Genomic DNA, 13,557 nt, shown 5'->3' on the forward strand with positions numbered 1-13,557 from the left:
ACGGCCACGGCAGTGGAATGTGTGGACAAGTATAAATATCTTGGGACCATTATAGACAGCAAACTGTCTTTTGTGGAAAACTGTGATCCGTCTATAAAAAGGCAAACCAACGTCTCCACTGCTTAAGGAAGCTGTCACCTTTTCACAATGATAGAAAGCTGCCCATCATGGTCCATAGATGTTTTATTGAATCTATAATCTCTTTTAGCTTAGTGTCCTGGTTTGGCAAATTACCCCTAAAAAATAAAAACTGGCTTAATCAGATTGTGAGGTGGCCAGTAGCTAATTGGAGCCACAACTCAATTTAGAGCCTCTTTAATGGCAGCTACAGAGACTATCTGAGTCTTTATTTATTTATTTATTTATTTATTTATCTATTTATTTATTTATTTATTTATTTATTTATTTATTTATTTATTTATTTATTTATTTATTTATCTATTGTATTGCTTATTCAATCTGGAGCATTTGTTTTGTTTGTCCATCAATGTTTTGTTTTGTTATTCTCCTGTTTGTCTTGTGTCTCTGTCACTGTACTGTATTGGTGTTGTTGTAAGTTTCTACTTTTTACCCAGCAAACAAATCTACCTTCGGGTATCAATAAAGTTACCTTACCTTACCTTTATAAAGTGAGTTGGAGTTACGGCCTACAGCAAAGTTGTAATATCAGTCAGGTCAACTTAAGGGTTAGAATGACCTGGTTCCAGTAAACATGTGATGTTGACCAGGTTAAATTTAGTCCAGTTAGCTGGCTCTTATAACCCAGCAGGGTGGGAGGAGGAGCCTGGTTCTGGGATGCACTGTGGTTTTGGTCGTGGAGGATTCTGAATCAATTATAAATGTTAAAGCTTCAATAATCCCCACGTGGACGTGGGGGTCCCACTCGGAGGGCCCGGCCCTGCCTGGGTGGGGGGTGGCTGTCTGCGCTGGGGGGACATTGCTGCCTTGGTCCTCCGTCGCTGGGCGGGGGCCGAGTGCCCCTGCGGATGTGGGGACTCTGTGACCCTTGGGGTGTCCGCCGGGGTGGCCTCGGGGGGGGGGTGGGGCCGGGTCCGGGGATCGGGCCTCCCCTGACCGGGGGGTGCACGGGCGGGCGCGGCGGCGGGGCGGCACCATTCCCAGGTGTCTATGTCTTATGTTGTCAGTATGAATGGGAGGATGTTGGACCGTGTCCCCCTCCATCTGGGGGCTCCGGCGGCACCGGGGGCGCCCGTGGAGGTACGGTGGGGCCCTGGCCCGGCTCGGAGGGCCGGCCCCCGTCTACTGGATGGCCGGTGGGGGGCGCGGGTGTCTTATCAGGGCCGGCTTTGCTGGTCCTGCCTCCTGGCTTTGGCCTCCGCTCCCCCTCCTCCCCCCCCTACACGATTCATACACACATAGGCGAAGGGCGGGGGGCCCGGGTCGTGGGGGGCATTGTCCCGCGTGGCCCGGCACTCCCCGCCTCACGGTTTTAACAGCAAAATAGACACTGCACATTCAACACTTAATAAAGACATTTGACAGGGACACGTAGTTCGGGAGGGGGGGGGTCTGTGTCAAATCGATACTTTGCCCTCCCCCTCCCTGTTTTTATGGCATTAATCACATGCACTCAACACCAGGGGCGGGAGGGGGTCCCACATCACCCGCGTTCCCTCACCGGCCTGGGATAGGTGGGTCGGGATACCCGGGCCCGGCGGGGCTCGCCGTGCAGCCTGGGGTGCCTTCTGGCCGTGCTGGACCCCCCCGGGGAGGGGGAAACGGTGCGTGATTGTGTGTCTGTGTCGGTGAGAATGCGGTATGGAAGGGTCCTGCCATGGAGGATTTGGGCCTCCATTGGCAGGACATCAAAACTTAATAATTTATCAATATTATATTATACAAAGATGGTTATTATTATTATTATTATTATTATTATTATTATTATTATTATTATTATTATTATTATTATTATTATTATTATTAGTAGTAGTAGTATTAGTATTATTATTATGTATAGTATATCATATTATTATTAGTATAGATATCGGATAGGTGAATGGATGAATGAATGGGATGCCTGGGTCTGGGGCCCTCCGTTGTCGGGCCTGCGCGGGTGTCGCCTTGTTGGGGGGTTCCCTCTCTCCGGGCCCGTCTCCGGTCCCCCCCGCTGCCTCTGCGGCGGGGCGCCCCTCTGGTCTTGGAGGGCCACTTTCATGGGGGGCGGGTGCGCCTGCCCGCGTCGGCGGCCGGGGCGGCTCTGTCTCTCCGGGCAGGCTGGCCCCCTGCCGGGTGGGGGTCGTTGGCCTGAAGGGTGAGGGCCTCCTGGCCGCGTGTCCGGCCCGGACCGGGTGGCCGGGGATTGCCTGGGTCGCGGTCCGCCGCCGCGGGATCCCTGGCTGCTTCTTCCCGCGCCGTGGGGGCCCCGCCCGCGGACCCCCTCGGCCGCCGCCGGGGGGGGGGGGGCCTCGCAGGCGGTGGGTTGCCTCCCTCCTGCTTCTCCCCTCTGTGGGGTTGCCGGTGGCCTGGGTTCCGGGCTCTTCCGTGTCGGCCTCTGGTCTCGCGGGTGGCGGGGTTGCTCCCCCCCCTCCCCCACTATAGATACACTTCAGGTAGAGCTTTGTTTGGTTTATTACACACACACACACACACACACACACACACACACACACACACACACACACACACACACACACACACACACACACACACACACACACACACACACACACACACAGCCACTTAGTCACATGCATATACACAAACATACACAGCCACACAAACATATACATACACACACACACACACACACACACACACACACACGCATAATCATATACATACACACACACACACACACATAGACATACACACTGGCTTGTTCACCTGCATGCTGGCTCTCTAGTTTTTGGGGTTAGGTAGCGGTAGCGGTAGCTTAGCTCAGACTGCGATCAGATCTCAAGATTTAGGTCGATTGCTGTTGTTGTTTTGGTTGGCTCCGTGCCGGTTTCGTGTTTTGTTTGTGGTTTTTTGTTGCAGATTTCCAGTGCTTGATGTGTGTTTCCGTGTGTTCCTGCTTCCTGGATTGGCAGTGGATGTCGTCAGTTATCTTTAAGGAGGTTGGGAACCTTCTGGAGGTGGAAAGAGCATCAGAGTCAGAAGAGGAGGATGGAGGGAGGGAGGGAGGGAGGGATGGATCACCAGAGGTGAAAGAGTGGTGGCTGATGCAGACTTCAATGGACCTGTTGGAAAAGAGGAAACGAGGAAGTGATGGACAGGGCTGGTCTTACAAGAAGGATGGAGATGGATGGAGAGAATAGTTTCCTCCATAAGAGGCAGGAAGACAGAGACCTGGAAGAAAAGAGGCAGGAGACCTCAGGTGGCCCAGATCTGGACTGGATGGGGGAACCTGACGGAGGTCAGGGACCTAAAGAGGTGGAGGATGAGAGGACGGAGGTGTGGAGGAGGATGAAGAGGACAAGGCAGAGCCAAGGAGGAAGTGGTGGACGCTATAATAGGAAGAGCGTTATGTAGTTTTCAGAGAGGAGGTGGGACAGGATCTGGGGGGTCCGGAGGGGCTTCAGATGACCGGACCACTACAGCTGATGTGATCAGAGACGACAGGAGAAGACTGATCTGGGAGGAAGGTGGACCAGGAGACCTGGAGGTGGGGTGAGGAAGTGCAGGACTGTATACAGAGAAAGAAGGCAAGGCAAGGCAAGGCAAGTTTATTTGTAAAGCACTATTGAACACAAGGTAATTCAAAGTGCTTTACATCAACATTAAAAGCAGCAAGACACAATTAAACAGTAAATAACAAATTAAATAATAAGAAGGTAAAATAATAAAAAGCACAAGTTGTTAAAAAGTAAGGGCAGTAGAGTACAGAAGGTACATCTCATTCTTACAATGGTAAGAATTACGTTTCTATACGGTCAAAAGGTACAAAGACCGGGTCAAATACAGTATTACAAAAGTAATCTGTAACAATTCGTACGGTCAATTAAACCGATTTGACAATTATATGTCACAATGCCTGCATTCAGGGCTTATCCATAACTTTGCGCGGTTTTCAAAAATCATAAGTATTTCAGAGTGCCAGGTGGAGGTGGGGAAGACCAAACAAAGGAGTACGGTGGTTTGTACGCTGTAAGGAGGGGGAGACTGACCTTTGCAGGTTGGAGAAGCTCAGTGATGGAAGCAGCAGTTCAGGGTGGTGATGGATGAAGAGGGAACTGTACCGACAGGAGCCAGAAGCATTATGGGAAGAAAACTTTAAAGAAAGAGGTTGTGCTGTCCAGGGTGACTCCGAGGTATACGCGGTGGGGGGGGATTGGAGAGTTTGTGGCCTTCCCGTGAGACGCTCAGTTCTTTTCCTGCGTCTCGGTTTTTAAGATGGAAACTGCATAGTTGGGTTTTTGATGGTTTCAGGAGGTTGTTATTGTAGTAGGTTGTCATCTCTTGGAGGGATCTTTCCAGGACAGACTCAGTCTTCTGGAAGTTCTCCTGTTGGGTGGTGATGCAGACGCCATCATGGTTGGTCGTTGGTATAGATGTTGAAGAGGAGGGGGGCCAGTACGCTGCCTTGTGGTATGCCCTCCTTTTGGGCTTTCCATTTGCTCTTCCTGTCATTCAGCTGAACGAAGAAGCGCCTGTTGTTGAGGAGACTTCTGATGACCTTGCACAGGTCAGGGTCACCAGTCATGGAGGAAAGATCATGATCATGGTGCTGGACCGGGTCGTAGGCAGCCGGAAGGTCTATGAACGTTACTCGGGTGATGAGTTTGCACTCAAACCGTCCTCAAAGTGTTGGGTGAGGTTAATAGAGGGTATGCATTGACATCATTTCCCCACTGGACCCTTACTCGCACTGAATGGCAAAACATCAGCAAAAATGGCTACAACTAGTGGAGAAGACGGGATAACAGCCGATTATCGGCTTAAATTGAAGGCAGTTGGACTTGACAGTGACCCGTACAGTTACCTCAAGAACCAGTGGTCCATGGACATTAATATTTGGTACAGTTACCCCAAGAACCAGTGCTCCTTTACATTAATATTTGGCCACAAATCCAGTTTTCTGATATTTATATGTACTTAATTTCTACGCTGGGGAAATACACGAAGCAAAGCTTGAAGGCATACAAAAGTCTTGACGCTTGGTCCGACTTCAAGGCAGGATTTGTTGTAGAAATTAAAGTGATGAGGACACCCAACTTTATGATTTAACTGTTTAACATTAGCTACCCAAAAATCCAACATTACCTGATACAAAATGGGAACCGCAAATCCACGTTTCGGTGCCTGGAATCCAGTTGTTCCTGCGAATTGCAGCGATCCATTTGTCTCTCTTGAGCTTATTTTTCGGCAGTCTGTAAAACGATAACTCCGATTTCTTGCTAAATTTATGAGTACAGTCGATCGCACAACAGCTCTTTCCCATTTTAGATGTTTTCCAGTTGCTCAAACTGAAAGTTTACGCTGACACTAAGTCTTTCTACCACTCAGTCTTTCTACCACTCAGTCTTTCTGCCACTCAGTGGACGAAAACCGCTGTGAAGTTGCATCTGTGACGTCATGCGCATTGCCTCTATAGCTGCCCAGCTCAGCGGCCGGGGCAGAACTTGATCTTTACTAAGCTTGGAGTCTATAACTGAGGCGTTGGAGGAATAGTGTCTCGTAAAGCTTGTAGGTGGTGCAGAGGAAGGAAATGGGCCTGTAGCTCTTTGGGGATGATGGGTCCTTGCAGATTTGGGAATGCGACAGTCTTGGCCTTCCTCCATACAGCTGTGTCCTGTGCCATACATGAGTTCAGCACTGCTGGGACCTAGTCTTTGCTTCTGGTCCCAGGTGCTGTGTCATTTCCACCAGTATTTAATCGATTCCTGCTGCTTTCCCAGGTTCTTTCACATGTTAGATGTTCTGGAGGGAAAGAGGAGGAACCAGACTGAGATGGTTTGGAGACATCCAGAGGAGTGAAGATAGAAGGATAAGGAGGTTGGGACCAGGAGGAGGTCTAGAGGAGGGACAGTGAAGATCTCTGTAGAAGGATAAGGAGGTTGGGGCCAGGAGGAGGTCTAGAGGATGGACAGTGAAGATCGACGGATAAGGAAGTTGGGACCAGGAGGAGGTCTAGAGGAGGGACAGTGAAGATCTCTGTAGAAGGACAAGGAGGTTGGGACCAGGAGGAGGTCTAGAGGAGGGACAGTGAAGATCTCTGTAGAAGGATAAGGGGGTTAATAATACATTGTATTTGTATGGGGCCTTTCAAGACACTCAAGGTCGCCTGACAGAGCAAGAAATACAACAATAGAAATACAAATTACAACAGTAAAAAACAAGTATAAAAAAATTTAACACATTGTCGACAGCAGAGTCTAATCCTAATCATAAGCCTGCCTAAATAGATGGGTTTTGAGGTGAGATTTAAAGGTGGGAAGAGTGTCTATGTTCCTGATGTCGGGGGGGAGGCTGTTCCAGAGGCGAGGGGCTGAGCGGCTGAAAGCTCTACCCCCCATGGTGGACAGGCGGGCTGGGGGAACAGTGAGGTTGGTGGAGGAGGCAGACCTGAGTGACCGGGTGGGAGTGTTGATATGGATGAGGTCTGACAGGTAAGGGGGGGGCAAGATTATGGATGGCATTGAAAGTGTTGATGAGGATTTTGTAATCTATGCGGTATTTGATGGGAAGCCAGTGGAGTTGGGGCCAGGAGGAGGTCTAGAAGACAGACAGTGAAGATAGAAGGATAAGGAGGTTGGGACCAGGAGGAGGTCTAGAGGAGGGACACTGAAGATAGACGGATAAGGAGGTTGGGACCAGGAGGAGGTCTAGAAGACCCAAGTTAGCTGGCGTGAGACAAGAAGATGTATTGGTGTAGATGGAGACGGATGATTCACTGTGGAGACAGGAACATATGTAGATATATCTGTATCAAGGAATACCTTCAATGAAAATGTGCTGTATTTTTAAACAGGGACATATTTTCATTTGTCTGACTAAGCTTTGATCACATTTTTTTTAACTTCACGAAAGATAAATGAAAAAAAGGAAGTTTTCTTTATTCTATCTTTTGTCATGTGATCTGCAGGGACACGGACGAGGATTTCCCGACTCAGAAGCATCACCTGGATGCATCATGGTCACTTCCAGGAATCTCCCAGGACCCTCCTCCAGAGAGCACACACAGGTGAACCTCCAGACAGGTGAACCCCCAGACAGATGAACCCCAAAACAGGTGAACCCCAAGACAGGTGAACCCCAAGACAGGTGAACCTCCAGAGACAGGTGAACCCCCAGACAGGTGAACCCCAAGACAGGTGAACCCCCAGACAGGTGAACCTCCAGACAGGTGAACCCCAAGACAGGTGAACCCCCAGACAGGTGAACCCCAAAACAGGTGAACCTCAACACAGGTGAACCTCAAGACAGGTGACCAGGTAGGAAGACAGATAAAGAGACTAGACAGTGATGGGTGAGGTGTGTGTGGTGTGTTGTGTGTGTACATGAATGTGTGGTGATGACTGTAGTGTGTGTGTGTGTGTGTGTGTGTGTGTGTGTGTGTGTGTGTGTGTGTGTGTGTGTGTGTGTGTGTGTAGCATGTTGTTGTGTGTCTACATTAATGTGTGGTGATGACTGTAGTGTGTGTGTGTGTGTGTGTGTGTGTGTGTGTGTGTGTGTGTGTGTGTGTGTGTGTGTGTGTGTGTGTGTGTTGTGTATGTACATGGATGTGTAGTGATGACTGTAATGTGTGTGTGGTGTGTTGTTGTGTGTGTACATAAATGTGTGGTGGTGACTGCAGTGTGTGTGTGTGTGTGTGTGTGTGTGTGTGTGTGTGTGTGTGGTGTGTTGTTGTGTGTGTACATGAATCTGTGGTGATGACTGTAGTGTGTGTGTGTGTGTGTGTGTGTGTGTGTGTGTGTGTGTGTGTGTGTGTGTGTGTGTGTGTGTGTGTGTGTGTGTGTGTGAGAGAGAAGCTTTTTAATGTTTTTAGTTTGTCTCTGCTGTTGAAAAGTCAGCTGGAGCCGGTAGCAGCTATGAGGTGACAAAGCTCCTGGTAGATCTGGTCGTTCCTTATCTCCTGTCTAGATCCCTTTTTAATTCTCTCCTCAGCCACCAGGTTTATAAACATCTGCACCTCAGAGTTGGACCAGAACAGACTTCTGTTGCCGTTGCTGCTGGAATAAAATTAACAAGAAGCCGCGGTCAAAGTCATTCTTTCTCTGATGTCACATCCTGACTCAGACGTCTGACTCCAACCCCCCGACCAATCGGTGGCCTGTAGTGTGATGATGTCAGATACAGCCGACTCAGCAGCTTAGAACATCAGCAGAATAGATACAGGAAAGTATCTACTCGTCACGTTAGACCCCTAGTGGTAAAGAACCAAACCGAGTGGAGGAGAGCCGAGTAGGTACTAGTGGAAAAGAACCAAACTGGGCTGAGCAGGTACTAGTGGAAAAGAACCAAACTGGGCCGAGCTGAGTAGGTAATAGTGGAAAAGAACCATTTGATTGCAGGTTACCTTTTGTACTTGGTATTGTTCATAGTCTTATACTGTTGATAGTTTTAGATGTTTTTTAATAGTTTTATGTTCATCCATCTATTTCTGTGTATCCAGGGTAAAAAACATCGGTCTGTGGTTTAGAACATGAAGATACTTATATCCGTGACTCCGGTTTTCTCTAAGGACCAACAACTAAAACTAAACATGCAGGACAGGACAACAGGACAGCAAGGTTGAGAACAACCCTCTCGCCGCTAGAAAAGTTTCAAGCTACAAATTCAGCCTTAAGATCTCCGTTTGTGTTTCAGGAGGTTCTGGTCTGCAGGTCTTGGACCACACATTGCCCCCCCCCCCTCACCCTGTAATGAAGATCTTTGTGTTGCAGGAGGTTCTGGTCTGCAGGTCTTCACCACCGGAGGCAGTTAGGGGACATTGAGTTTTCCAATCGATACGCCGAGTTCCTGCGATCCAAAGCCAAACATAGCTCGGTTTGTGCATCGCTGCGTCGCAGCCAAGGAGTCAGGAAGAGGTGGGATGTCTCAACACACTCGCTGCCATGACGACCTTAACCCTAACCTCTGACCCCTGGCCTTAACCCTAACCCTAACCGCTGACCCCTGGCCTTAACCCTAACCCTAACCGCTGACCCCTGGCCTTAACCCTAGCCTCTGGCCCTAACCCCTAACCCTAATCTCTGACCTTAACCTGAACCTTTGACCCACTGGCCCTAACCCCTGACCTTAACCGTAACCCTAACCTCTGACCCTTGGCCTTAACCCCTGACCCTAACCCCTGACACCTGACCTTAACCCTAACCTCTGGCCCTAACCCTAACCTCCGATCCCTGACCCTAACCCATGACCTTAACCTTAACTCTAACCTTTGACCCCTGGCCCTAACCCCTGACCTTAACCTTAACCTCTGACCCTTGGCCTTAACCCCTGACCCTAACCCCTGACACCTGACCTTAACCCTAACCTCTGGCCCTAACCCTAACCTCCGATCCCTGACCCTAACCCATGACCTTAACCTTAACTCTAACCTTTGACCCCTGGCCCTAACCCCTGACCTTAACCCTAACCTCTGACCCACTGGCCCTAACCCCTGACCTTAACCTTAACCTCTGACCCTTGGCCTTAACCCCTGACCCTAACTCTAACCTCTGACCCATGACCCTAACCCTAACCTCTGACCCTTGGCCTTAACCTCTGACCCTAGCATCTGACCCCTGACCCTAGCCTCTGACCTCTGACCTTAACCCTAACCTCCGACCCTGACCCTAACCTCTGACCCTAACTCTAACTCTAACCCTACAGCGTGCACTTCGTTGCACCCTGACACGCACACACGTCTGCACAAGTGCAGCTTCATGTCAGGTGGACATGGACGTCTCCAGATCTGATTGGGCCAGCATTGTTCTTCACATTTCCTCCGACTGCTACTTCTTCATCTTCTTCTTTCACTAATGTTCAACATGTATCAGCTCCAACTCACATTAGTTGTGCTCAGTAGTCATGTCTGAGCGCCATCGAGGAAGTCCAGCACTGCAGAAAAACGCTTACTCCGCCACCTAGTGTTTTATGATGGAATTACGGCAAGAAGGAGGAAATCTGAATTCTTCCTACTATGTAGATTTATGTGTAGCAGGTTCACAGAAGTATAAATTATGCTATAGACAACAATGCAGCCGTCATCCCAAATCCCTGCCCTTAATGAAACCTAAATTAGGGGTTTGAAGTAATTTAACTGGATGAAATTTAAAGAAAATCCCTGTACAGTCGTCATGGATTTAAAATGTAACCATGGACTGTAAATGTTTATTTCTGCTGTAAAGTTGAACATTTTAACCTGCAGGTCAAGGGATCTGGACCCTAGTGGTCTGTAGAGGACCTGCAGGTCTGGATCTGGACTCTAGTGGTCTGTAGAGGACCTGCAGGTCTGGATCTGGACCCTAGTGGTCTGTAGAGGACCTGCAGGTCTGGATCTGGACCCTAGTGGTCTGTAGAGGACCTGCAGGTCTGGATCTGGACCGTAACTGCATGCATGTAACTGTGTATCAGACGTCTGGCACTACTTTGATGAATGATTACTGAATTTTCATCCCGTTGTCTTCCACTGGATTGCCGTCTCCTGGTGTTTTCATGTTCTGACGGTGTGGTATTGTGGTGTTTTCATGTTCTGACGGTGTGGTATTCTGGTGTTTTCATGTTCTGACGGTGTGGTATTGTGGTGTTTTGCTCCACAGCGGTGTGGGAGGAGACACGGAGAGGGTGAACCTGCTGCTGAAACAGTACATGTGTCCATCCGTCTACAGCTGGCCTTCAGACCTGTAGGATCTGTGGAGACGGAGATGCTCAAGATGATGGGATGGACAAATGTTTTACAGAAGCTCTGAATAAACGGAGCTGTGCTCATATTTAATGTGGAAAAGAAACATGTATTTGTGTATTAAAATGGATTTTATGGAGAATTGAAAGGTGACTTGTGTCTGATAATTGTTATTATTTACTATCGATTCACTTCTCCTCGTTGGATTCATTGAAACCTCCGTCTTAACTGAGGATGTCTTACAACAAACATAATAATGATTTGGTTCAAAAGAAGAACTCGTGGAAATCTGGCAGAGCCTTTGAGGACTAAAGATGGACAGAAGATCTCCAGGTGAAGTATGGTTAGTATTAGTGGTAGGTCTGATTAGGTATGGTTAATATTAGTATTAGTAATAGGTTTGATTAGGTATGGTTAATATTAGTGAATAAAGCTTTTGTTGCACATCATCAGCTGTTGTGCCAACGACAGTCCAGTCAGTGATCCAGTCAGATTTCACAGTTTCAAGCTTCCTCCTTCAGACCGGGATACAATGAAGACGGCAGACATCTGAGAGCACCAGGGCAGATCTTGTAACAGAGTCAGACAGTATGCATCATCTTTTACACTCAGTAGAATTACATGCAGCTCAACAAGCAGTATGCTAGTTATTGCATATTGGGCTGGCAGTGTGAACACAGCTATAGAGACCAATGCATGTGTTAAATCAATATCACTGAAAGCAATTGGAACTCATTCGTGCAAGAAGAAAAGCTGGCGTTTGTTTTTTTTTTGGTGATGATAAAACTTTAAATACAGTGTCATCCACGACAACTTCTGTGTGCTAAAATGTAACGATTAGATAGCAAGATCATGTGTTATTGGATTGGTATTAGAGTCTTAAAATCAATGGGAATCACTCATAAGAATGCTTGGTAAAATGTTTCTTCCTGAGCTGGAAGACATCTTCACATCAACTCAATGCATAATGTGTTGTTTTTGATAATACACAAGCTTGTTTTTTAACTCTCATTCAGCACCCGGGTATTGTAGGTGTTGTTTTTTGAAGCTTTGCACATGTAAAATAAAGTGTTGAACGCCTGGGAATACCCGGTGCTGTAAGCTTTTTCAACCAGCAGAGAGTGCTCTTGCTCCCTCGTCCCACACATGTTTATACGTGGTTTCTTTCTTTGTTTATTTGTTTGTTTATTGGATGGATCCGCATTAGCTACCGCCTTGGCGACCACTAATCTTCCTGGGGTCCATAAACTACATCAAATATTACATAAATGATACCATCTAAGACATAAATACATACAGTCATACATTCCTAGCATAACTACACTTAGAATAAAAACAACAATAACAACAACAATAATACACACACACACACACACACACACACACACACACACACACACACACACACACACACACACACACACACACACACACACACACACACACACATCAGTTATATATGCATGATATCATAATATATTGATAACACTATAATTATACTAATACACTATAATAGCACTAATAATACCATACATTAGTAATATATTTTCAGTCACTGCTATCATTATAATAATTCTACTAATTTCAATATCAGTAATAAATTCCCAGTCATATGGTCTACAGCATTAGGTGAGCCATAAGTCGTTTTTTAAAAGTTAATTTGTTTTGTGAGTGAGATATGTGAGGAGGTAAAGAGTTCCAGGACATTATTGAAGAACAGAAAACTGAGGGTTTGAGTAGATTAGTTCTGGAGTTGGAGGTATCAGGTATCCAGAGCTGCAGTTCTGGTGTAATGGTTATGTCTGTCTCTAGTATTTAGTAATTGGTTGAAAAAATATTCAGGTGTCTCATCTAAAAAACATCAGGATGTTGTTTAACTTCAACTGTGAACCAGTAAAGTGGGGAGTGCATATCCGCTATATTTGTACGTGTTGAGCAGTGAAGTTCCAGTCTAGCCGCTCTCTTTTGAACCAGTTGCAATTAATGTATTTCTTTCTTTGCTGCTGCAGACCATATAACGGAGCAGTATTGCAGATGACAGAAAACCAAGGACTGTATTACCTGACTGATCATAGAGGATGACAAATAAGGAGAGCACGTTCTAATCAATGCTAAGCCTCTTCCCATTTTGGACACAGTACTATGGGGGTATTATTGTTCCAATATTATTTGTGTGTGCGTATCTCAATCTGTGTGTGCGTAAAAAGATTTGTGTGTCTGTATTCAGATTTGTGTGTGCGTAAAAAGATTTGTGTGTCTGTATTCAGATCTGTGTGTGCGTAAAAAGATTTGTGTGTTTGTATTCAGATTTGTGTGTGCGTAAAAAGATTTGTGTGTCTGTATTAAGATCTGTGTGTGCGTAAAAAGATTCGTGTGTCTGTATTCAGATTTGTGTGTGCGCAAAAATCAGCCGGTAGCTCTCGATTGGCTGTCTTTGCACACGTGGATTTTGACACAGTTCTGCCACGGCAAATCTGTAAAAAGATCTGTGTGTAAAACGATTTGTCCGTAACTTTTGCTTTGCCCTGAGCTCGGACTCACAGGCTCACGCCAGGCTACAGTAGCAATGCAGCCTTCACACCACTAGTCTGCGCGTAGCTCTCAGTCAGTACTTTACCTGCAGCAGTTCCATCGGGTTTCTGAACATATTATTAGACATCGTTTGGACTTTTATACTGCATGCAAACACCTGAACCCCATCTACTTCGGACCTATGTCGGACATTTAGTAATCGGGTTGCATATGGAGTAAGATAACTTCCAAAAAGA

This window comes from Cololabis saira, chromosome 5 (genome assembly GCF_033807715.1).
Source record: "Cololabis saira isolate AMF1-May2022 chromosome 5, fColSai1.1, whole genome shotgun sequence".
Classification (NCBI taxonomy): Eukaryota; Metazoa; Chordata; class Actinopteri; order Beloniformes; family Belonidae; genus Cololabis; species Cololabis saira.